General features: G+C 48.3%; 2 protein-coding genes across 5 annotated transcripts in view; one reads left to right on the top strand and one right to left on the bottom strand.

Annotated features, from left to right (window-relative positions):
• ANKFN1 (ankyrin repeat and fibronectin type III domain containing 1) overlaps positions 1-24,642 on the top strand; it is a 376,151-nt gene that overhangs the window by 30,581 nt on the left and 320,928 nt on the right. The window contains exon 1 of one of the 4 annotated variants that reach the window (XM_053301928.1): positions 14,637-14,785. The exons of 2 other annotated variants lie outside the window; for them this stretch is intronic. The gene's annotated coding sequence lies outside the window, so the exon portion shown is untranslated. Of the gene's footprint in view, positions 1-14,636; positions 14,786-24,642 lie in introns of those variants that run through there. One more of the 4 variants, XM_053301925.1, reaches the window with a different exon arrangement.
• Positions 1-24,642, bottom strand: part of TMEM100 (transmembrane protein 100) — a 307,881-nt gene that overhangs the window by 236,956 nt on the left and 46,283 nt on the right. The gene's annotated exons all lie outside the window — the stretch shown is intronic.

Here is a 24,642-nt window from a genome sequence, read left to right as displayed (position 1 = left end):
TGTGAACAGCCCTATTATGAAGGGTAAAAGTGAAGAACTAGCAAAAGCAAACCACACTCTTTGTAGAAGATTAAAGCTGTTGCAGAAGGATGCAAAGAGAAATTAGAGAAGTTCTTTTCAGGTGATCTCACTGAAGGGAAGAGGAGTTGGAAAATAACAGAAAGGGACATTCTTAAGTTGGAATTTAACAGAGCATTAAAGGAGCCAAAAAGCAATACATTAGTAAGAATATGTAACATCCCCACTCAGTTCCTGAAGTAAGCAGGAGGAGATGACAGCAAAACATTTAAATCACAAGTGCAGAAATACACTACTAGATTTTAGATGAAATATAATAATACCTGTCTGCCAAAAGGCAAATGCAAGCAAATGTGAACTGTGAGTTTAATACACTTCACACTTCAAAAAGCTAAAAGAAAGAAAGATTGGAACACAATTAAATGAAAATTAACTGAGGATTAATTTGGTTTCAGGAAACAATGAGAAAAAGGGGAAGTCATCCCGGCAATCTAAATATTGATAAAGAGAAAATTAGAAAACAGTAATGGTACTTATAAAGCATTTATTGGCCTAGTATGAGCCTATAACACTCTTGGCTTAAATAAAATGTTCACTATGTTGTGGGAAACTGGAAGCGACAAGAAGATGGGGCAGATACATAATTCATAGAAAACCCTGGAAACTGTAATTTGATATTGAACAAAGAGCCAAAATTAGCAAAAGTAGGAATATGCAGAACCCCCTGAGAAATTTCACTTGCCTGACAGAAATTCATTTTGGCTTCCTGTGAAAATTTCCAGGTGTTTCTCCTTGGGAGGAACTCTGAAATTTGTTTTGATTTTTCCTTTCTCAACATTTCTATGCCAGCTCTCAGTAAAAGAGCCCATCAAGGGTGCTCAGTGAAGCTACAGCGTAGATGCATATCTGCCCGTGAGGCAAATTGTTTTAGGAAGAGACTTTAATCCGAAAAATGGTGCAGGGGAAACTCCCTTCCCTTAAGCGCCGCAGTCCAAATCAGGTTCTCTTAACAAGCTGCTCTTAAACTTCTCTAAACCAGTAGATGATCCAATCATGGATCCCTCAACATCACACCTAGCTGCTGCTGCAGTTGCATTACATTCGGGTGGGAACATAATGGAAAGCTGGGGACAAATTCAGGATTCAAATCAAATCCCCATCACAGGTGTCTGAAGGCTAGAAGAATCTTAGAAGCAGATGACACACCAGCTCCTGAGGTGGACCCTGTAGGGTTCCCAATCTATACCCAGAGACAGCCCAAGGTACTGTGGCACCTGAGGCAAGGTGCAAAATGCTGCCTTGCCCCATGCCCCTGGTGGGGGCCAGACCTCTATCCAAACCCACCCTTGCAAGCTTTGAAAGTGCATGGGGATCAGGGAAGGTTGCCAGCAGCCTCTTTTCCTCTCCTCTCCCAAAGAGCCGCTCTAATGGCAACAGTGGGGGCATCTTGTCACCCCACCCCCCAGCAATCTTCTGTCTGAGTCGACTGCCTCCCCTTGGCTCTGCTCACAGCCATATGTATGGTTTTCAAAAATACTTGAACCAATATTTTGATTTTAAAAGGGGTACATGTGTCAGCCCTCAAGATCTCTTTCCAAAAATTCTCAGTACCTCCTCAAATCACAGTTCCTTGAATTTTGTTGGGGGAAGCAATTGACAATTAGTGGCAGAAAGTGATCTATGTTTGTAATCTTGATATGTTCCAACCGTGCTCCAACTTGGGTTTTGGTGAAGCAACCAGTAAGAAAGAGTTCAGTATAATCCCACTCCATTAAGGCAAGGGTTCTCATGCTTTTTGAAACAGTGACCCCTTAAAACCAGTCATTTTCAAACTGTGGGTCTGGACCCTCAAGCGGAACATGGCAAGCAACTTTAAAGGCATCAGGAGCTGTCAGGAGGCAGGGGCTTCACCCAACGTCTCCAAGGGGTGGGGATGGTCAAGAGCAATAGGAGGCACTGGCAGCAAGTGAGACTGGAGTTGGCAACCACATGGCTCTTGCACTTCTCACAAAGCTGAGGGAAGGCACAGGAGCAGAACTTTGTAGAACCAAACATGCCCTGCTTTGTAGGGATGTACAAACCGGCTTGAGGTCAAACTGGCCACCTCTGCTGACTCCGGACCTGGCAGTGAGTCCAAAAATTTCTTTTAACTTAGAACCCCCGAACCGGCTTGACTTTGAGCTGAGCCGGGGGGACAAAACCGAACATGCCCGGTTCAGTTCAAGTCCAGTCCGGACTTGAACTGAACTGGGCAAACTGGCTTTGTGCACACCCCTACTTCTTTGGCTAACAGACAGGAAGGGAATTCTCTCTTGGGAGATGAGCCTGTAACTCCTGACTGTTCTTACACCTCAGAGATGATTGGGTCTCTGCCTCCCAACAGCTCCTTCCTGACTCCCAATACCCTTAAAAGTTGCTTGTCACCCCCTGCCCCCAGGGGGGTCCAATTCACACTTTGAGAACTCTTGCATTAAGGGATTTCTGGTTATTTCCATGAAGGTGCTCACATTAAATAAATGCGAAATAATGATTGGACTTCCAGAGATTCACAAGTCACAGGTACCTGAACTGAGGATTCCTTTTACAGCCCATGCTCCAAGAAAGCAAAAAGTTGCATGAATGCATGGATGTGCATCTCATGGAAATGAGATGCTTCTGCTCTCATCCTGAGTTTCTCGTTGTTGATACTCTGTGCCTTGTAATGGCTGATGTTTGGTCTCACCACAACACAAACTGCTCTCTGCAACAACAAAGGAAACTGGCAGTGCCAGCTGAGAGTTGTTCATCCCACTAAAGAGCGGCTCCCTCACCTCTAAAATGAGTAGGGCCACTATAAAACCTCACTTAGCATGAAAGCCAAGCTTCTTGACACGTCTGTTAAAGGGAAACATTAAGCAGTGGCTGGTTTTGGGTATCATGAAGCATTAGCATAGGAATGTCAGACCCAAGGCACTCTGTAAGCCATCAGAAGAGCCTCACGTTGGGGTATAAAATTATTAATGCTAGTTTCTTCTCACACTTGTGCCCACACACGGCTAGAAATCACCTAACGCTGCGTGACTGGGGTTTATTTATTTGCTTTAATAAACAAGCAGCAGAGTCTGTAGAATGAGGCGATGGAAAAACATGTTAAATTACTGCTTCGGGGGACCTGTCAGTCAACATTTTCACTATATATGTCTCTCCTCTGTTTATTATTCAAGACAAAGGCATTAAAAATAAATATCTGTCTCCAGGTGGAAAATTTAGGAAACTGAGATACAACCATATAACTTATCAGGGAAGACAAAGATTAAAAATAAAAAGCAACACATTGGAGCCTCATTTATGTGAACTGTCTCGAGGAGACATTGATAACCAAAAGTTTGGTTAAAGGAGAGTGATGTTTTCATAGCTGCATAGTAACAGCCTGCAAGTGGATGCCCCAGGGCCAGAACCTGTCCCTCTGCAGGGTACCAGGGCCAAATCTGCCAATTCAAAAGACTGATATATGGAGGGAGTGGTGGCTGTGCAATAGAGTTTGTGGGCAGTCCATTTTGAGGCATAGGGCAGAAATATTCAGCTCACTCCACTCCATTTCCTCTTCAAAGTGGAACGCCTGTAAATCTACTTGCTAACTGAAGACATTGAAGCTCTTCTCACGATCAGGCTTAGCCCGCTCTCCCCACAGATGAGCAGCCACTTGTAGCTGGGCAGCTGAATTGGCCGCCCACACGGTTGCTGGCTCCATCATGGAGCCAATGGGGGCTGCGAGGCTTGGGGGCAGCGTGGCCCCCGGAAAGTCCAGGATGTCCTGCGCAAGCGCGCAGGGCATCCTGCAGAGACCCCTGAGCCTCGGAGGCTGCTTGCAGAGAAAGACCCCCGAGCCCAGTTGGGGTTCTACTCATGTGTTGCTGTGTGCTGCGGTGACACACAAGCAACAAAATGAGGTTAACAGAGTGCTCGCTCTGTTAACCTCATTTAAGGGGAGGTGTTTGAGGCGGGCTAGCCGCCTTGGGAACACCAGGTTCGCCCGTGAACACCAGGTTCCCACGATCCACGGAAAGTGGGCTAAGCTCCGCTTTCCGTGGATCATTGGAATAGCCTCATTGTGTATGAGACAATACACAATAAGACCGTTCACACAACCAGCCTTATGGGGGTAGGACAGGGCTACCCCAGATAGGACTGGCTTTGTGAAGCACCGGGATTACTCCTGATCCTGCCTCTCCTCCCCAGCGTGGCCTGCTTTTTAACCTAGGCTAAAAGTAAGGTAGGAGGACGAGGATGCACCTCCTAGCTCACTGCCTGGTCATGTGGGCGCTTGTGCTGCTGGCAGCCATCTTAGCCGTAGAGGCTGAGGGAAGGAGCGGCCCAGCAGTGGGGAGATTTCCCAATGCATTGCACTGCTTGTGCATTGCATTGTGGGATATCTGGTGCGATGACTTCCTTCCTCCCGCCTCCCAATCAGCCCATTGCTTGTGTGGGCACATGGGCATTGAAGCCTGCTCGGGCTCTGGTGTAGTGGAAGTCAGGTAGGCTCCTGACTTCTCCCAGCCCTCCCCACTCTGGTCGTGTGAATAACCTTATTGAGTTCAAATATCTGAACAGCAGCTAATTGGCTAACAACATGCTACTGGTGGTGATGACTGGATGTTTACATTATTCATTTAAACACAAAGAAGAAGAATTATGATTAATCCAAATGCCAGTTCTATAATTTAATCTTTTTATGGGGAGAAGAGGGAAGCTATGTTAATTTGATTAATTCACCCACTTGCTGGTCATAATGATGCAGTTTGGTGCCTCCTGTTCCTGGAGCCAACCTACTTGAAGTCTGTGCATCTATTTTATGGATAGAATTTGTGTGAAGAAGAATTGACTTGGAATTCAGACTGTTACATTGGGAGCAATATAATGATTGTGTACCTAAGGATCTGAAAACTGGGTTCGACAGTGTTTACAATTCTATAATGCATAAGGTAATTTAAGGGCTAGACCAGCTGAGACTTGGGGAGATACACACACACACACACACACACACACACAAACACACACCACCCTGTAAAGTGGTGTATGTAGCTGTGAGCAGAGGCGTAACTATAGGGGGGGCAGGGGGGGCACGTGCCCCGGGCACCACTTGCTGGGGGGGGTGCCAAAAAGTGCCCCCACCAATCCCCGAAAATTTCTGGGGGGAAATTTTTTTTTGCCGGCGAAATTTTTTTTTTTTTTTGCCGCCGCCGCCACCACACAGACCAACCAAGCGACCGAGCAGCCAATCGTCTGCACCAGAGAAACCCAGCGGGCGGCGGCCGCGAGCAGCAGGAAGCGGGGGAAAGGGAGGGCGCCGGGCGGCCCTGCGCGCCTTCGCCTGTCTCCCTCTGCCCTCCCTCTTGCCCTGCCCACCGCTCCGAGGGCGCCCCGTGCAGCCGCTCATGGGTGTGCACGGCTTTCCAGCAGGGCTGCTTGTTCGGACGCTCAGCGTCTTTCTCCTCCGCTCCGCGCACTCCACCGCCTGAGGCAGCTGAATGAAGTCCCCCAGAGGCTGAAGCAACGTAAGATCAGCAGAGGCAAGAAGCAGCGGCATGGCCGCTTGGAGAGAGAGGGACACCTTCAGAGTCTGGGTTGAGCAGAGGCACAAATTTATTGAGGCTCCATCACACATGCGTGCACACCCGCCCTCCTCTGTTCGCAGCAGCAGAAGGTGGAAGGAAGCCCACCACTGCCGCACTTTCCGATCACCATTTTTGAGGCAAGGGTCGGTCCTTGCTGTCCTCGCCTCACCCGCACCTCCTTCTTCAGGAGTCCCCCCGACAAAGCCAAGCGAAGCCTGCAAGTAAGTGCTGCCGCGCGCGGGCCGGGCGAGGCTCCCCTTCTCTCCTTTGGCGTTGCAGCGCGTGGTGCCCCATTGGGCGGGAATCCTCGGGCTGGTCCTGGTCCCACGCCAAGAAGCGCCTTGCCCCGGCCTGACCCGCCACAGGCCGCGCCTTCCTCTGCACTGCCATCCCACGTGTCCTTCCTACCCGCCCCGAGTGAGCCAGTCCTTGTGCTTTTGTCGTCGCCGTGCACAGGACATTATTCCCAAGCCCCTTGAAGTGCTTCCACCGCCCTCTGACTCCCCTGGGTGCCAGCGCTCTCTCTTGAATGACTGATGCGGTGGGGCGCGTACAACTGTTGCTGCTTCTTAGCAATGGCAGAAAGCAGAGTATGGAAAGCGGAACTGTGGCAATTTGTTGCCCTCGCGCGAGTCAGTGTGAGGATTGCGCGCGTGGCGTGCGCGCTTTAGGGCTAGGACGCTTCTGGCAAAGCACAAAGTGGCAATAAAACGTTGAACCCGTCGGACAAACAAATAACTTTATTTCTTTTGCTTTGGGAGTGTTGAATCTGCTTCCTGCAGAAAAGGAGGGCATTGCTTTAGATCGGCCGATCCTAACGGCGATAGAAAATTTGCAGGGAGGGCGGATGGAAACTTCAACCATCAATTGGCGTTGGTCTGTCCCGGCTGTGATGCCTTCATTACAAACTCCACGCGGGCTGTGTAGCTTTTGTCCCCTGGGTGTTATGTCTGATCCGGAATCTTAATAACAGACTACAGTAATCCAGTGCAAGAGCATCTCTCACCCCCATGAACTGCCAATGATCCAGCCCCCTCCCTCTGTGGGCAACCCGCCTCCCCTCCAATGCATGCTCCCTCTGCCTGATTGATCCCTCCAGCGCGGCTGCTGCCTCTCCCTAGCAAAGCCTCGATTTGCATGAAGGAGCGATCCCACCTCCCACCCAGGCAGTTCTCAGGCCAAATCTCCCGAGGGAGAGATCTGCAGTGGGAGGGAGGGGGGAGGACAGTGGTTCCCTCGCATTTGGTCGCCTCGCTGGAGTTGGAGGGGCGAAGCAGCGCACAACAAGGCGACAAGATCGCGGTCTTTAGGTGGGTAAACACTTCAAACTTCTGCGCCAGACAAGGGCGTGTAATTGAATGCTTGCTCGCAGAAGACAATAGAGCGCGATCCTGCTTGCGCCCGGAGAGCAGAGCTAGTTCAAAAAAAAAAACACACACACACACACGGTTTGACGACCCTAAGAAGTCAGCAAGACCACACTGATTGAATAATTCCAAGGGCTGAGAGTCACACATGGGGTGGGGGGAAGCCGCCTGGCGGTAGGGCAAAGCTGTCGCTCAAACGCGTGGTTTCAGCGGATGCGCTTCGTTGTGACTCTTAGCAGAGCACATTGGCAGCGGGGGCATTCCCCCCCCCAAAAAACCCCCTCTAAATCCGATCACTCATGTGTTGTTCTTGAAACCGCAGCCTGGAGCCATGACTCTCGATACAGCTTCAAGATTTCTGGGAATGGGAAAGCCATCAAGACAAACGTTGTTTAGCATATTCAGACAGTGCTTCTCCCGCACACTGCCTTATTTTCTTTAAGGAAAAATCAGCCTCATCATTTCTTTTCCTAATTAAAAATATTTTTTACGTGCGAAGCTTAATTTCGCCTGTAATGCGAATGTAAAACTCGTAAAAATGGCTGTGTTTTGCTTTCTTTAACAGCATGCGTGCATGTCACAGGTAGCTCTGTGCCCCATTTTAGGAGGTTGCTGTCACATGAAGAGCACTTACCTGTGTAGGTAGGTCCTTCACAGAGCTAGTTTGGATTTGAAAAGTGCTTATGCCATGCATAAAATGCTCGTGCATTAGCGATCTGGTGTCCAGTTAGACATGTTTTGTCATGTGTAGCAAATTTTCCATGCATACTAGCAGTCACCGCAGGTCAGTACATTTTTTGACATGATGCCAGCTATATGGAGCACCTGCATGGATAAGTGCTTCTGATGTGGCAGCGTTACATTTAAAGATGAACTTGAAAATGCTCTTTAGTATTGTGTAGAAACTACTGATTCCCCAACACTTCCACTTCCAGAAATAATTAACAGCCAAAAATAGTTAACAGTCAGTCCAATACATATTTATTAGAAGTAAGTCCAGTGTATTAATTCAATAGGACATACAGGGAGGACAGGAAGAGACAACAACGCAAGGGATGGAATATGAGAGGCACCATACATCATGTTTTGGAATGGAGTGCCAGGCAGGGGAGAATAGGAAGTCATTTAAGCCAGGAACTGAGACCTTTTGGGTGGAGGCAGAGTTTAAAAATATTATAGCTAGATTGGATAGGTCTCTCAGTGGTGATTAATCATAACATATATAAACCTCCGCGTTCAAAGATAGTGGGTATGCCACAGAACACCAGTTGCGCTGAGCAACTGAGGACACACGGCAGCAGGCGGCTGCCTCCTGCAGGGCCAGGCTCTCTCTTGCTAGGAGAGAGACTTAAAAAAAAATTAGGTATTTATTATTTATTTTAATCCATCCAAAGGCTCTGGGTGCTGGGGGGGGCGCAATTTAAGTGTTTGCCCTGGGCGCCGTTTTCCCTAGTTACGCCTCTCGCTGTGAGGCATGAGGAGCAATCTGGGTTGGGGGCCATGATGCTGGGATAGGATATTTTAACCCTTTCCCTGGTGTTCTTGATCAAAAGTGCTTCTCCTACCCCCTCTCCAAGCCACTATTCTCAGGTGGAAATGTACTCCCAGCCATCAACCTTATGGATACAAATGCAGGAGGACCTCATTATTTGTGGATTCAACATCCATAGTTTCACATATCCACGGTTGGGTAATTGGCACCTTAGGTTGGTATATGTGGGGGAAAGTTGGCAAAAAAGGGTTAAATCCACATATCCGTGGATCCATTTTGTGTTTGGGATCCATTTTGTGGCTCCTTTTAAAAGAAAATGATGGATTTAAGTCATTGAGGGGCATTGCTGGACTACTGGGAACCACAGAGCATGGAAGGGCACTTTATTTGGGGTTTTTCATGTGTTTTGCCTGGGTTTTTTGCAATTTTCTATGCCCTTTGGGACATAACCCCCGCAATCCCATTCACTTAATGCCTCGGTATTTGTGGGATCAGTATCCATGGCAATCACTTAGAACGGAACCCCAGTGAATACCGAGGTTCTCCTGTATTTTATTTATTTATTTATTTATTTATTTATTTTTCCATTTTTATACCGCCTTTCGTTAAAATATAGCCCCAAGGCAGTTTACAAAAGTTAAAAACATACAATAAAAACACAATAAAAACAACATGCAAGAGTATAAAAACACATAAAAACAGGCATAAAACAATACAAGAAATAAAAACACCCAGGAGCAGCAGTAAAAACGATTATGTAAAAGCCTGGGTAAAAAGCCAAGTCTTTACAAGCTTTCTAAAAGCCATGATGGAGTCCGAGGAGCGAATGACCACTGGGAGAGCATTCCAGAGTCTGGGGGCAGCAACAGAGAAGGCCCTGTCCCGAGTGCACGAAAGCCGGGCCTCCCTCATTGTCAGCACCCGGAGCAGGGCCCCCTCAGATGTCCTTGTCAAGCGGGCAGCAACCCTTGGGAGCAGGCGGTCCCTCAAATACCCCGGGCCCAAACCGTTTAGGGCTTTAAAGGTCAAAACCAGCACCTTGAATTGGACCTGGAAACAAACCGGTAGCCAGTGCAGCTCTTTCAAAATGGGGGTGATATGTTCTCAACGGGCAGCTCTGGATAACACCCTCGCTGCCGCGTTTTGCACTAGCTGCAGTTTCCGGATATTCTTCAAGGGCAGCCCCACGTAGAGCGCGTTACAGTAATCCAGCTGCGACGTGACTAAGGCGTGGGTAACCGTGGCCAGATCTGCCTTCTCGAGAAAGGGACGCAGCTGGCCCACCAGCCGAAGCCGTGCAAAGGCACCCCTGGCCACCGCCTCCACCTGAGCTTCCAAGAGCAGAGCCGGGTCCAGTAGTACCCCCAAGCTGCGTACTTGTTCCTTCAAGGGGAGTGCAACCCCATCCAGAACTGGTAAAATCTCCACATCCCGATTGGCTCTCCTACTGACCAACAGCACCTCCGTCTTATCCAGATTCAATTTCAGTTTGTTAGCCCACATCCAACTCATCACGGCCTCCAGTCCCCGGTTCAGGACATCCACCGCCTCCCTAGGATCCGATGACAAGGAGAGATAGAGCTGAGTGTCATCCGCATATTGCTGACAACTCAGTCCAAATCCCCGGATGACCTCTTCCAGCGGCTTCATGTAGATGTTAAACAGCATGGGGGACAAGACCGAACCCTGCGGGACCCCACAGGCCAACGGCCACGGGGCCGAGCAGTAGTCCCCCAGCACCACCTTCTGGACCCTCCCCTCAAGAAAGGACCGGAACCACTGCAACGCAGTGCCTCCGATTCCCATACTCGAGAGGCGGCCCAGAAGGATACCATGGTCGATGGTATCGAACGCCGCCGAGAGGTCCAGCAGAACCAACAGGGACGCACTCCCCCTGTCTAGTTCCCGGCGTAGGTCATCCACTAGAGCGACCAAGGCAGTCTCAGTCCCATACCCGGGGCGGAAGCCAGATTGAAAAGGGTCCAGATAATCCGTATCATCCAAGGCCCTCTGCAGCTGGGACGCCACCACACGCTCCATCACCTTGCCCAAAAAGGGCAGGTTAGACACAGGTCTATAGTTGTCCAGGCTGGAGGGATCAAGGGAGGGCTTTTTTAATAGAGGTCTTACCACCGCCTCCTTAAGGCACGATGGCATCCTGCCCTCCCTTAATGAAGCATTAACCATCACCTCCAGCCATCTGCCTGTCCCCTCCCTGGCAGTTTTTATTAGCCATGAAGGGCAAGGGTCAAGAGCGCACGAAGTCGCCCGCACACTGCCCAGGATCTTGTCCACATCCTCAGGCCGCACCAACCGAAAAGAATCCAACACAATGGGACCAGATGGTACCAAAGGCACGTCTGCCGGAACTTCCAAAACTCTGGAGTCCAGGTCAGCACGGATGCAAGCGACTTTATCTGCAAAGTGACAGGCAAACCGATCACAAAGAGCTGTAGATGGCTCCTCCCCCATTGTCCGGGGGGATGTGTGGAGCAATGTTTTCACCACACGAAACAGCTCTGTTTGCCTGCACTGAGCAGACGCAATGGAGGCGGAGAAAAAATGTTTCTTCGCCGCCCCCACCGCCACGGCGTAGTCCCTAAAATGGGTTCTAGCCCGTGTTCGATCGGATTCCTGACGACTCTTCCTCCAGCGTCGCTCCAGCCGTCGTCCGAGTTGCTTCATCGCCCTAAGCTCCGAGGAAAACCAAGGAGCGGAACGGGCTCCATAAGCCAGAGAGGGCGCTTGGGGGCAACCGTGTCAACAGCCTGGGCCATCTCTCCATTCCAGAGATCAACCAAGGCGTCGACAGGGTCACCAGCTCTGGACACTGGAAACTCCCCGAGGGCCGTCTGGAATCCAAGCGGATCCATAAGCCTCCGGGGGTGGACCATCTTAATCGGCCCACCACCCCTGCAGAGGTCAGACGGAGCAGTCAAACTAAACCCCACCAGGTGATGATCTGTCCATGACAAGGGAGTGGTCTCAAATTCCCCCACCTCCAGATCATTTATTTCCCGGTCGGCAAAAACCAGATCCAGAGTGTGTCCCGCCACGTGGGTAGGGCTGGATACCAATTGAGACAGGCCCATGGTTGCCATGGAGGCCATGAAATCCTGAGCCGCACCCACTAGGGGGGCCTCAGCGTGGACATTGAAATCCCCCAAAACAATAAGCCTGGAGGAACCCAAGGCCACCTCCGAGACCACCCCCGCCCGCTCAGGTAGGGAGACTGAAGTGCAGCGGGGTGGTCGGTACACCAACAGAATCCCCAGCCTATCTCGGAGGCCCACCCTCAAGGACAAACACTCGAAATTCTGAGATTGCCTGACCGGGCACCTGGAAACGGGGAGGGTCTCTCGAAAGATGACTGCAGCGCCTCCTCCCCGACCCTCGAGGCGGGGCTGCTGCACGATCTGGAAACCTGGAGGACAAAGCTGAGAGAGACCGACCCCGCCCAGCGCATCCAACCAGGTCTCCGTCACACATACCAGGTCAGCACGCTCATCCACAATCAGATCGTGGATGAGAGATGTTTTTGCGTTAACTGACCTGGCATTCAGCAGCAGCACCCTAATCCTCGAAGGAGTGTTCCCAGAGCTCCCTAGGGTCAGAGGGTTGGGAGAAGGGCCGGAAAAAGGAACAGGCCTCAATTGCCTGGACCGTTTCCCCCTGTAACGGCCTGCCCAACTCCCACCGCCATACCTCCCTCTGCCCGCTACCTGTGATATTGCCGCCCCCGCTCCAGACCCACTTTTTTGCTCCCCCAGACACATCTCCCCAGACTAACCCACCACGGCTTCTTGGCTTAATTAAAAACAAAACAAAACCAGGCTTGCGTAGTCTCCTGCTGACTTCTTAATTGTGAGAAGATGGCTCTTCAGGGCGGAAGGAGAGAGATCTTCTGGTCCTCAGGCAGCTCGCCCCACGGCAGAGAGCCACAAGGACGAGAGCCCTTGGGCTAGCCTGCCCTATATAGCAGCAGCAGCAGCAGCAGCCAAAGCCCCAGCAGCAGCCCAAGGAGATGTTACACACACCTGAGGAAAGCTGGGGCAGGGGCAAAGACAGCAGTCAGTCAGTGCCCCACCCAAGCTGTTCTCCTTCTGTCTTCTTCCCCCAGGCCCTTGGGCTAGCCTGCCCTATATAGCAGCAGCAGCAGCCAAAGCCCCAGCAGCAGCCCAAGGAGATGTTACACACACCTGAGGAAAGCTGGGGCAGGGGCAAAGACAGCAGTCAGTCAGTGCCCCACCCAAGCTGTTCTCCTTCTGTCTTCTTCCCCCCTGTATGATGAGTATTTATATACCACTTTTCAACAAAAGTTCCCAAAGAAGTTCACATAAATATAAATAAATACATACATACATAAAATGGCTCCCTGTCCCCAAAGGGCTCACAATCTAAAAAAGAAACATAAGACAGATACCAGAAACAGCCACTGAAGGGATGCTGTGCTGGGGATGGATAGGGCCAGTTGCTCTTCCCCTGCTAAACAAAGTGAATCACCACTTGAAAAAGGTGCTTCTTTTGTTCAGTTTTCAGTGGGTACTTGCCATCTGTTTCTGCTGCAAGCCAGGCAGCCTGAGCCCTGTGCTTTGAGGGTGCCGCTTAGAGTACGGTACCTGCCTGAGCATTCAGTCAGCTGATCTCATGAGCCAGGAAGCTCTATAAAGACTTAGTCTCAAGGCTCGCTCCTTCTGGGCAACTTCTCTCTGGTGTGAGGACATGGCCAGGGGTGAAGAAATGTTGGCTCAGTTTATCAGCCAGACAAAATATTTTACTCGTCAGATGGTTCCTCAAGCTATTTATTATTATTATTATTATTATTATTATTTACATTTATATCCCACTCTTCCTCCAAGGAGCCCAGAGCGGTGTACTACATACTTGAGTTTCTCTTTCACAACAACCCTGTGAAGTAGGTTAGGCTGAGAGAGAAGTGGCTGACCCAGAGTCACCCAGCTAGTTTCATGGCTGAATGGGGATTTGAACTCGGGTCTCCCTGGTCCTAGTCCATCACTCTAACCATTACACCACAATGGCTATTTAGGTACATTACTCATCAGGACTTTTTCACTCATCAGGCATCATTTTTCACATGTCACAGACTAGTAGACTAGTGGATTTCTTCAGCCCTGGACTTGGCCTAAGCACCCCCCTTTGCTTCCTTCCCTTTGCTGCTTTGCTTTTTTAATCCCTGCCTGGTTTGGATGATGCAACTCCCTCCAGTCCCTCTGATTTTTGTTTGCTGTTCATGAACTTTATTTATATATTTATTATTCCATTTTTATACCACCTTTCATAATGCATCCCAAGGCGGTTTACAAAAGTTAAAATACAACAAAATTCAATAAAAGTTACATTTTAAATCTTAAAATCAGTTAAACATTAAAAACCATAGACACAAAAAATAATAAAAAGATAAACAGAAGTGAGAAAGCTGAGAAACCTGGCAGCCTCTAAGGGATAAAACCTTGAAACAATTTTTTAAAAGGTCTTTATTTGTTTTTTAAAAACAGCCACAGACGTTAAAGAGCGGACACTCACAGAGAGAACATTCCAGAGCCTTGAGGCAACAACAGAAAAGGCCCTGTCCTGTGTACTTGGCCCCTACCTATTTTTACTTCCTTCTAGTCCATTTGGACAGATAGTCACATCTCCCAGGCCAAAATTCAGAGTACCTGAAGCCTGACAGTGGACCAGCCACAGAGATGGGGTCCCTTGGCAATCCAATAGCACACGAGGCTGTCTTATTCCACTCTTTTTCATGGAAGACCAGAGGATACATTTTGCCAAATTTTCCACAGCAACACTATTTTGTATAAAAACAGTGGCAGCTGAAAGGCCTCTAGCAAATGATGATCAGTTGACTGGGGTCCTTCCAAGATGAAGGCCCGGATAAAGTCCAAGCCGTGCAGCTCCCAGAAGAGTGGGTCTTCTAGTAGCCCCACAAAAAGTCACCTTTTTCTTTGGGAAATGATTATTTGCTCTTTGGACACAAAGCCATTGTCTCCTTCCCCTTCTGACACTGCTGTTGCTGTTTGTAGTACTTGAGAGTCAGCTTCGACAGTGAAGCAGCCATTCTTAACTTATGCAGACAAAGGGAGTGGTTCCCCTAGCAACAGGAACCATGTGGAGGTTCTCAGAGCTCTATCGTTCTCCCTCGCACTTCTGTTTTCTTTTGACTTCGTGTATTTTGCACAGCATCTTGTGCAGAGAAACTGGAAAATTGGGTTTGAAACTGCTGCAGGCCCTTCACCCCCTTGAAAAGGCCAAGGTTTTACAGACAAGGTGGAAGGAAACTGTGGTGTCGCAAGGTAAGGAAACTGAGGAACTTCCCAAGTCATTTGGAGAAAGGAAAAAGTTTGTGTCACTATCAGACTGAGTTCCGTACTGCACTTCTTTTTAGATAGTAGCAGGGAATGGGTTGCAATTCTAGTATAGTAGTAGATAGTAGCAGTGAATTCCGTGCTGCAATATTTACTATGGTCATGCTGCTCCTATATCTCTGGACTTTGTTGTTTGAGGTGTGGAAGTGGCAGTTATGATCCGGTGGTGTATCTTGCTTAAAGTATTTGGCTGGAGGCAAGTTAAATCTCCCCCCACCCGCTTCAGTTTTGCCATCTGTAAAATGGGACCCCATGTCAGAGGGAGGGGGGTTATTGTTGATTTACTATATATTGAAAGGTTCATGGGACTGTGTAATACTTCCACAGTATTATATTCATTCCGTTTAGCATTGCAACCATTTGTGGCATGCAACTGTATGGCGTTACAGCTCCAAAATAATTTATTTCTTTAAAAAAAGACTAGTTTCCCTCAAGCATGTGAATTCATCCCGGTTTGGTATACAGGTTGGTAAGTGTCTGTGTATTATGCATCATTTATACAAACATGAACATATGTAATTCCCACTGAGTATCAGGGATATTATGCCATTGTTGTTTTTCGTAATTTGTTAGAATTTACCATGCTTCATCAAACCATCTTTCAGTCTCTCATGTACCAGGCTGTTAAAAGCGTGTTGGCATTATGCGCTCTTGCAACACCTCATGGTTATCGGATTTTTTGACGGCTGTTTTTGTGCAAGGCAATAAGGTAAATGTCTAGCTGGTTAAATGAAATGTACAGAGCCAAACTGATCTGTAAAACAAGTTGGTTGGATGCTTGAGAGGTTACAGCAGGGAGGGATTCTTCCAGCACAAGATTTTTCCTGTCCACATTTCGATGTTGCCTGTCAATAGTGCTCCAGGTTTTAGGAAACAGCTAGGGATTCATAAATAGGACAGCTTTGCAGAAAAGTTCAGCTGCTTTCTGTATAAAATGCCAAGCCATTAAAAGAAAAAAAAGAAAAAACCTAGCCAAAGTCAGATAGGCTGGTTGGGGATTTGATGACTTTTGGAGGACCAGCTCTGAAGAGAGATGAGGGGCAGGAATAGTAAGCAGAAGCAGGCTTAGGGATGTGCTGAAAGACCCTGAGAAATTTCACTTGTCTTACAGAAACATGTCTAGCTTCCCCTGAAAATTCCCAGATGTTTTTGTCTGGGAGGAACCGTGAAATCCACTTGGAATTTCACTTTAAAAAAGAGGAAGAAAATCAGTACTATCCCTACCTTGGATTTGTGGGAAGCACCTGCTTTTGAAGGTATTGTTTATGACTGTTCATGATCTGGTTTTGGTCCCCAGGTAATGTGTCCTACCTCATTGTTATTTCTCACTCATTTTCCTGTCTCACTCTTTTACTTCTGTCTTGATACTTCTCATAATCTCCCTTTGAGCTGGATGCCTGTATTTACCTCCAAGAGTCTCAGACAATGATTCCCCCACCTGCAGTTTTGACAAATTATTTCTTCTTAACTCCACTGTTTTCCTGTAGATCTAGTGTGGAAATGGGTGGGAAATGGGCTTTGATGATGCTTATCATGACTGGGATTTGAACCAAGCATCCCGTGGTACCTTGAAGACTAACCTGTTGATTGTGGCATGAGTGTTCATAGGAATGAACCTACTCTAGCAGGTGCACTTAGTAGACAGTGAAGATGTTGCATGTTATAAACATGCATGTGTTGGAGGAGGAGGAGATGATTATGAAAGGTATGATTAAGAGATAAAGGAGCAGAATTTGAAAGCAGTGAGACCCTCTATAAATCAATCAAGTTGAAGTGAAGGAGAGATTCACAATGCAATCCTATGCATATTTATTTGGAAGTAAGTCCCACTATGTTCAATGGGGTTTACTCCCAAGTAAGTGTCCACAGGACTGCAATGTCTGTTATGAGGCATCAACAGGCCCACATGTCCTGAACCAAGGAAGGCATCTGCTGATCTGAGTGGTGTGGTCCGGAACAGTGTTGGGAATGGGCACCCCTCAGATTGCTCATCACAACTTCTTGTCTCTGATTGATCCTTGACTATTTATTCCAAATTTTCTTGAACTGAAGACAAAAACAGCAAGATTTTTAAGTGCTGAAGATGGTTTGTGAGAGGCATCACTTCCCATGGGACATACACATTCTGCCGCATTATTGCTTCTTGTAGGTTTTTGATATTACAGAAGAAACTGCAAAACCAGTTTCACTGCTGGTAATGTGGGATGAACAATGATCTCTGTTTCAGATTACTTTGATCTCTCTTACTAAGCCTATCTCATTCTCCAGCCTTGGAGAGAGTCCCAAGGGTGAGAAATGATGCTCCTTGAATTTGGAATTGTTTGAAGCCACAACCAGAAGAATGGAAACAGAGGTGAAATAGAACATCTCCCCAAGATGTTTGAATGTCACTTAAATGTTTCACCAAGGCCCTTCCAGAGTGAGTCTGGCCTACAGCCCCCATGAAACGTCACATAAAGCACACTTATGGGGAGTAAATATTCCTCTTGGACATCTTCCTTTATACCAGGGATTCTCAACGTGTGGATCCCCAGATGTAATTGGACTTCAACTCCCATAATTCCCAACCAAAGGCCACTGGGGCTGAGGATTATGAGAGTTGAAGTCCAATAACATCTGGGGACCCACACGTTGAGAAACCCTGCTTTATACAAAGAGAGACCTCATTTTTTGTGAAGAAACACCTTTAATTAAATGATCATTTGCACTTTGGAACCCCAGCAAGGGAGGCTTGCTGTAGCAGAGTTTGAAAACTGATGTTCTATCATTGGTCATAGTTTTTCTGTTGGAAACTCCAACTAAGGAAGATGCTTCACTTCCCAAAGGGGAGGTTTGACAGGGGTTAAGGAATGGGGAGAGGATTTGGGTGTGTGTTTGGTTTTTTAAAAAACAGTGGTGCAAAACAGTGGGAAGCGTTTTGCTTGGAAGAAGGGGTACCAATGATGAAAACACTATAGTAACATCTGGCTATATTCATTACAGCCAACCTATTGTTACTGATACTGTAGATATAGCAGCACTCCAACCAGAATGGGAGTGATTAGTAGGGCCTTTCATGGATCAAAATATCAGATCTAGTCTGATTCAAGAGATAGTTGTATTGTTCCTCTGATACAAATGGCAGCCTGAAATGAATCAGTCCAGTGTGGTTTTAAATTATTTTAAAACTTTCATAACTGTTTTAATTTGGCTTTAATCAGGGGGGTAGGGAGCTTGGCTGCGGCTGAAGGATGAAATCCTTTGGCAACTCTCCCACCCCTATGGCTTTACAATCGTGCCCACAAAGTGTGGGTGTGCCCCAAGCCACGGCCCCTGTGTCAGCCGCAAAGGGTGGGGCTAATTCCAAGGACGGGGCCCGTCAGCCCCAGCAGAGCTTCTTTCCCGCAGTCAGTGGTTCGTGGAATCACTGAATGGGAGCTCCTTTACCTGCCTTCTTGAGGCTAGTGCCTGGGAGTGGGTCCCATCCTTCCCCAGTCAGCGTTTCAGTGAAACGCTGTCTGGCTGGGCTTTTTCTCCCAGCACAGCTAGCATTTCAGTGAAACAGTGGCTAGGGAAGAGAGGGGCATGCCTTGCACTCCCAGCTGGTGAGTGCTTCGTTCGCCACCTGGTGGGGGGAAGGAAAGGGTTGCCCTGGCTGAGGGAGAGGGGGTGCCTTGGCAGCCCCCCCCCGGCCCTTGTGCCTGGGGGACAATAGTTTCCCCTTGCTTCATGGTCCCTATGCCCTGGCTTTACTTTTGATTTTATTGTCTGTTTTGTAAACCACCACGAGAAGTTGGTATGTGGCGGTATAGAAGTAAAATAAAATACATAAACAATGCATCATTACATAGGAAATAATGGCCCTACAAAATAATGGTAAACCACCAAAATCTCTCTCTCTATATATTATTGTAAGAAATAATGGAATTAAGCTTCCAGGGATGGTAGACCATTAGGATTGATGATGAGCTCTTCTTAGGGCTTGATACCACCCCAGTTTTATGTAGAAGTGCCAGGATGTTTGAGAAACAAGAACACACACACCCTTTCTCATTTCTCCTTTGCTTAGGTGTTTGGCTCCTTGCTTTACCTGGACATTGGTAGCCAGAGTATTTTGTCCCCCAAATTGAAGGCTGATATGTGCTACGGTTTCCAAGAAGGAGGTGTACTCCCATTTTTTGACATTTCTGCTTTGCTTAGATGTTTTGCACCTTTCAAGCATTCCTCCTAAGATTCACTAGTAAAAGGCCAGGGTTTGGTCTGAAACACCCCACCCTGGGGGGAAAGGTGCCCACACACCCCAACAGCCTCCAAGAACCTTCCCTCACACGTGCAAGCCTCCTGAGTCATGAAGTGGGTGAGGGACCTCTGCCAGAGACTGCTGCTTTGCAAAACCTGCACCCTGGAATGCTATTTGCCAGTGACCCATATTTTGACAAGTTCACTGTGCTGTTAGTCTCAGCCAGCCTCTGTTAGTATGAAGCAACCACCTCAGGGGAGTGTCCCCATGCGCCCCCCCCCATCATCTCCTCAACCTAATTAGTCACAATCTACCCTGGATTTCCCAGAGAAAATGTTGCTCCCCCAGTTTCTTTTGCCCCCCCAACTTGAGCCATGATCCTCCAGAGGACGGGATTCCTTCGGGGCAATCATCACCTCAGAAGCAACAACGGGTGCATACATGCCTGAAAGTAGGCTGATTGACAGAGATAGAGGTCCCCGCATTGCCCCCATTGACCCAGGCCCTCTCTGTAACCCTAGAGTACACCGACACACAAGGCATGGGTCCAGGAACTCACCTTGACAACAACCCCCTCTCTGATGCCTTTACCGTGTTAATCTTTCCAGGTGGCTTGACTGAGACATAGGAACCTCCGACCCACCCTGCAGAGATCTCCTGCCAGGGAAGATCAATGTCCACAGATGTGGGTGCCCAGGAACTTGTAAGCATTCCACCTGCTATCTCCCTTCATGACTTATGCTTGCCCCACCAGTCCTGTGTGGAACTGTCAACATCACAGGATCCCCTCACATAACCTCTGCTTCACAGCTCTACACAAAGACACCCAGTAGACCAGGGTAAAGTCACCCTCTTATCGTGGAATATCACCAGGCGGGGTTCCTCTGTCACAGACCCCTCCTTCAGAGACTATCTCACCTGCCACGATATTATTCTGATTCAGGAATCCTGGACGACTGTGCAGTTATTACTCAATGGATTTCACTCATATACAGTTGGAGCCGTACCTGGGGCAGGCCGTGGCAGATGCAAAGACGACCTGGATGTGCTTGTTGCTACCTCTCTACGTGCATCCTCAAAACTGCTTCCACCACTCAAGCAATATGCTATGGCAGTTTTGATTCAATTCAGCCACTGTGAACTGTTGATAATTAACATTTACTGTATCTCCCTCCACAACAGTTCAGATCAGTGTGGACTGAACTTGAAAACTATGCAGCAGACCTCCTCCTTTCCATTCCTAATGTATATGTGGTGATGGGTGGTGATTTCAGTGCTAGGCTGGGTCCTGATGACCATACCTTATATACTCAAAAGAGGGCCTCTCCACCCAACCCTGAGGCAGACAGGCTCTCTTTTATCTACCTTTCAAAGGACCAGAGGTCAAATTATGCAGGTCTCTTCCTGAATCTAATGATGTCAGGAGCCTGCCTGTCCGGCTTCGAAAACACGGTCAGTCAAGGTTGCTGGAAGCTGGAGGGCCCTCTGCGTCTTGAGGCTTGGCGGAAGCAGGCTCACAGTGACGTGTTGCTTATCAGTGTTTGGCTGCAGTCTTCAGATTTAATTTATAGCCTGGCTTAATTGTTCTCCACCTTTGGCCAGCTGGTACTGATTCATGGTTTATCTGGTTTGCTAAGTAGCCGCCTACTACTGAACTCTTGAGTTCATCCACCTGTTGTTGGCGTTTCATCAATCTTCTCTGGCAAGGAGACAGCAAAGGAGTTTTGTTGTTGTTTATCTCAGTGTTCTGCTCTCCATTCCCTGTCTCTGCTACCTCTGATGGTCCCGGTTGTCCAGGAGCTTCGACTGGAACTGCCTCAGGTATCTGCTGTGGGCTGACAGCCGGGCTCTGCCCTGCAGCTGCTGGGTTGCCAGCTTCCCCTTTCTCTTCGCTATCTGAGGACGGAGGCATGACAAATGACCACCAGACTTAACCTCTTCATTTTGAACAGCTTACTTGAATATGACCATCCCGCCAAGTTTACCTATCTGGCTGGCTCCAGAATGAGCCTGATGGACTACTTTATCACCTCAGGGAACCTGCTCCCTCTGGTGGAGAGATTTGAGGTTACCCCCAAATCTGACAGTGATCATCTCCCAATTTTGCTCCTTTCAAAGCCCTTCATTCACCAGTCTCACACAGAGAATCGTTATAATCCCTCATATCGTTGGTGGGAAGAGCATCTTGCCATGCTAAATGGTCCCCACAGCTGGATCAAGCGCTAAGTGAGCTACTTGCCTCTGACCACCTGCAGCGCATTCAGTCACCCCTACTAACTAATGACCCTGCTGCTGAACCCTTGGAGTCCTACAATGCCCTGGTCCAGGAACTACAGCAGCTCCTCTCTCATAAGAACTGAGAACCACATGTACAGCACCAGCAGGCCTCCAAGCTGTGGTTTGAAAAGGACTGTGTTAATGCCAAAAAAGCCCTTGCCACCACTTATCTATAAATCTAGTTCTGGACTGTTGGCCATGCAGAATCTCCTTCAGCAGAAAAAACAGTACAAATTCCTGCTGGCTTGTAAGAAAAGAGATGCCATGAAAGATGCTTGGATGGGTCTCATTCAGGCCATTAGATGCAAAGATTCTGCCATGTTTTGGTGACTTACAAAGCACTCTCCCAGCTATGGTCCAACCACTTGGATTGTCACATTCACCCAGGGATCTGGGAGAAATACTTTCATGATCTATACAAAGACCCTGCTGCTGATTGCAGAAGCCCTGCCTGTGCCATTGAGGATACTCCAGCACAGGCCAACTTCAGAGATCCACAGTCTAGTTGCCCAGTTAAGACCAGGGAAGGCTCCGGGGGAGGACCTTATTCTGCTGGAGGCTGTTAAAAACAATCTGGGCTGGTGGGCCCTTATTCTGGCATCACTCATCACCTATATTGACATGAATGGCCAGATTCCCAAGGACGGGGCGGGGGGGGGAGGTTAGAGATCATTGTCCCCATATTTAAAAAGGACAGGAAGGATGACCCCATAAATTACAGGCCCATTAGTTTGCTCAATACTATTAGTAAGCTTTATGTGAGACACCTATGTGGGAAACTTAGGGACTGGCTGGAACAGGAAAAGCTTCTTGAGGAACAAGTGGGTTTCAGGGAAGGGCACTCCAATATCAATCAGTGCCTAGTTCTATAGCACCTCATCAGGAAATACTCCTCCTGCAGGGTGACCTCTCTTTATGCTGCCTTCTTTGATCTTAAGGCAGCATTCAGTTTTATCTCACGTGTCAAACTATGGGAGAAGTTGGAAGCCTCCTCCATTGACCAGCACCTGCTATATCTTCTTCACACCCTCCATGTAGACACATCACTTAAGGTGAGATGTAGCCCCCAAGGCCTCCTCACAAAAGCTGTTAGAACTCAGAAGGGCATCAAGCAAGGATGCATTTGGCCCAACTCCTCTTCAGCTTTTACATTAGCTCTATGGTGGGCCAGCTCAGCAATCCTGATTTCCACCCTCCAAAACTTGCTGGGAGACACATTGCCATCCTGTTATATGTAGATGATGCAGCTATCCTCTCAAGGACTCCCATTGCCCTTAGAAGAGCACCGAGGGCCCTGATGCTGCACTGCAGGGAGGACTGCCTGGAAATCAACTATCACAAAACTAAAATCATGGCATTTGCCAGGAGACGCAAGATCCACTCTTGGCTGATTGAGGGACATAAGATTGAGCAAGTTTCATGCTTCAAATACTTGGGGGTAGGTTTTTTTTATTCTGGTGGCTCTAGGAAAGCTCTTGGGGAACATGTGGCTCTAATTGCTCAGAGAAGCTCCTCTGCCATTCTCAAATTCCTGTGGATGAGAGGAGGCCATTATATACCCACAGTTCTTGAACTGTTCTCAGCCAAGCTGCTAGCTTCGCTTCGCTGTGGTGCCCAACTAGGCCCCTTCCCCAACTTTGCGACTCTGGAACTTGTACAGACTAAATTCCTGCGGGCAGTGCTCCAAGTACCTAGTTTCTCCAATGCCACTCTACGCCTGGAGACAGGCCTGATCAAGCTGGAGGCTAGGGTGTGGATGACCATCCTCTGCTACTGGCTCAGACTATTCTTTTGCCCAGTTGGTCTTTCCCCCCCTTAACCCTGTGCGATGATTACCAATCTAACTGGATTCGGACAGTCAAGACGAAAATAGATATCCTGGGTCTTTCCCCTTTGACCTTGTTTAGAATGGGTTACGACCAGGCAAAAGCCACCATCAAACGGCGCATTATAGACATTGAACGCCAAACCGATCTCAGCAGGGTCCTGAACTTTCATAGCAGTGATGGACTTAGATATTCTTCCTCTCCAGCAGCATGCCTCACCCAACTGGAGGTTCCAAAACACAGAAGGGCATTCACTCTGGCTCGCTGTCATGGCCTCCCTTCAGCAGTGCTAGAAGTCCGTTATAGAAGGACTCCATTTGTAGAATGGCTATGCCCCGTGGCTCAGGATAGATCGAAACTACCGAGCATGTCCTCCTCCACTGTATGTTCTATAGAGACATTCGCACCTCCCTCATCCTTCCATTGCTATGCAAGTATCCAGGATGTTCGAGACAATTCTATAGCTCCCTGCTTCTTTCTGACTTTAAGATTGCCGTCACATAGAGCGTTGCCAGGTTCTGTGCAGCAGCAGCCAGCATTCATCAGCGGATGGTAAGCAGTGAGTCTTAACAGCCTTAGTATGACCCTTGGTGACTCAGGGTGGGCTCTGCACTCAGGCCCATCCTTAGGGCGGGGCAACTGGTTCTATTGCTCTGGGCCCCACACCTGGACAGGCCCCACAGAGATAGCAGTGGCAGTGTACACTGGCCAAATAAGCCAGGTCCCAGTTTCCTGCTCTACATGGCCAAGCCACCACCATGCCACCAACGAGCTCCTATGGTGGCGACTCTTCCTTTGCTTTTGCTGGGGTCCCAGCAGTGCCTGCCATCTGCCTCCTCCACAACTGCCTCCTCCACCAGCGCCTCCCTCAACATCTTGCCTGTTCTCTTGCTGCTGACAGTGGCGCTCACTTGTGGGTGCTGAGCTGCGTCCAGCTGCTTTTGCTCCTGCCCGCTTCTCTCAGGAACTGACCTCCCCACCCTGCTGCTTCACATCCCCCCCCCCCCGCATGAGGGGCCAGATTTGTGCCTTCTCTGCTAGCGATGCTCTTCTGAGAGTTTCTGTGGCAGCTAATAACTGGATACTTAGAGGGTGGGGGTCTGTTGTTTTGTTGATCCTTTTTAGAGATCAACATTTTTAGATCCCTTTGGGACTTGTCATGTTTTGGACCTTGCTGATTCTTCTATTTATTTATTTATTTATTTATTTTTACATTTCTATACCGCCTTTCGTTAAAAGAAAACCCCAAGGCGGTTTACAAAAATTAAAACATACAATAAAAGCAATAAAAACACCAAGCAATAAAAACATCAAGCTAAAAACATATAACACAGGCATAAAAACAAGACAACAGATAACAGATAAAAACACAGAGAAGCCGCAGTAAAAACGATTATGCAAAAGCCTGGGTAAAAAGCCAAGTCTTTAAAAGCTTTCTAAAAGCCGTGATGGAGTCTGAGGAA

Source organism: Hemicordylus capensis, chromosome 2, assembly GCF_027244095.1.
Source record: "Hemicordylus capensis ecotype Gifberg chromosome 2, rHemCap1.1.pri, whole genome shotgun sequence".
NCBI lineage: Eukaryota > Metazoa > Chordata > Lepidosauria > Squamata > Cordylidae > Hemicordylus > Hemicordylus capensis.
Note: the sequence above shows the minus strand (reverse complement) of the source record. Positions and strands in the feature narration are given on the sequence as shown.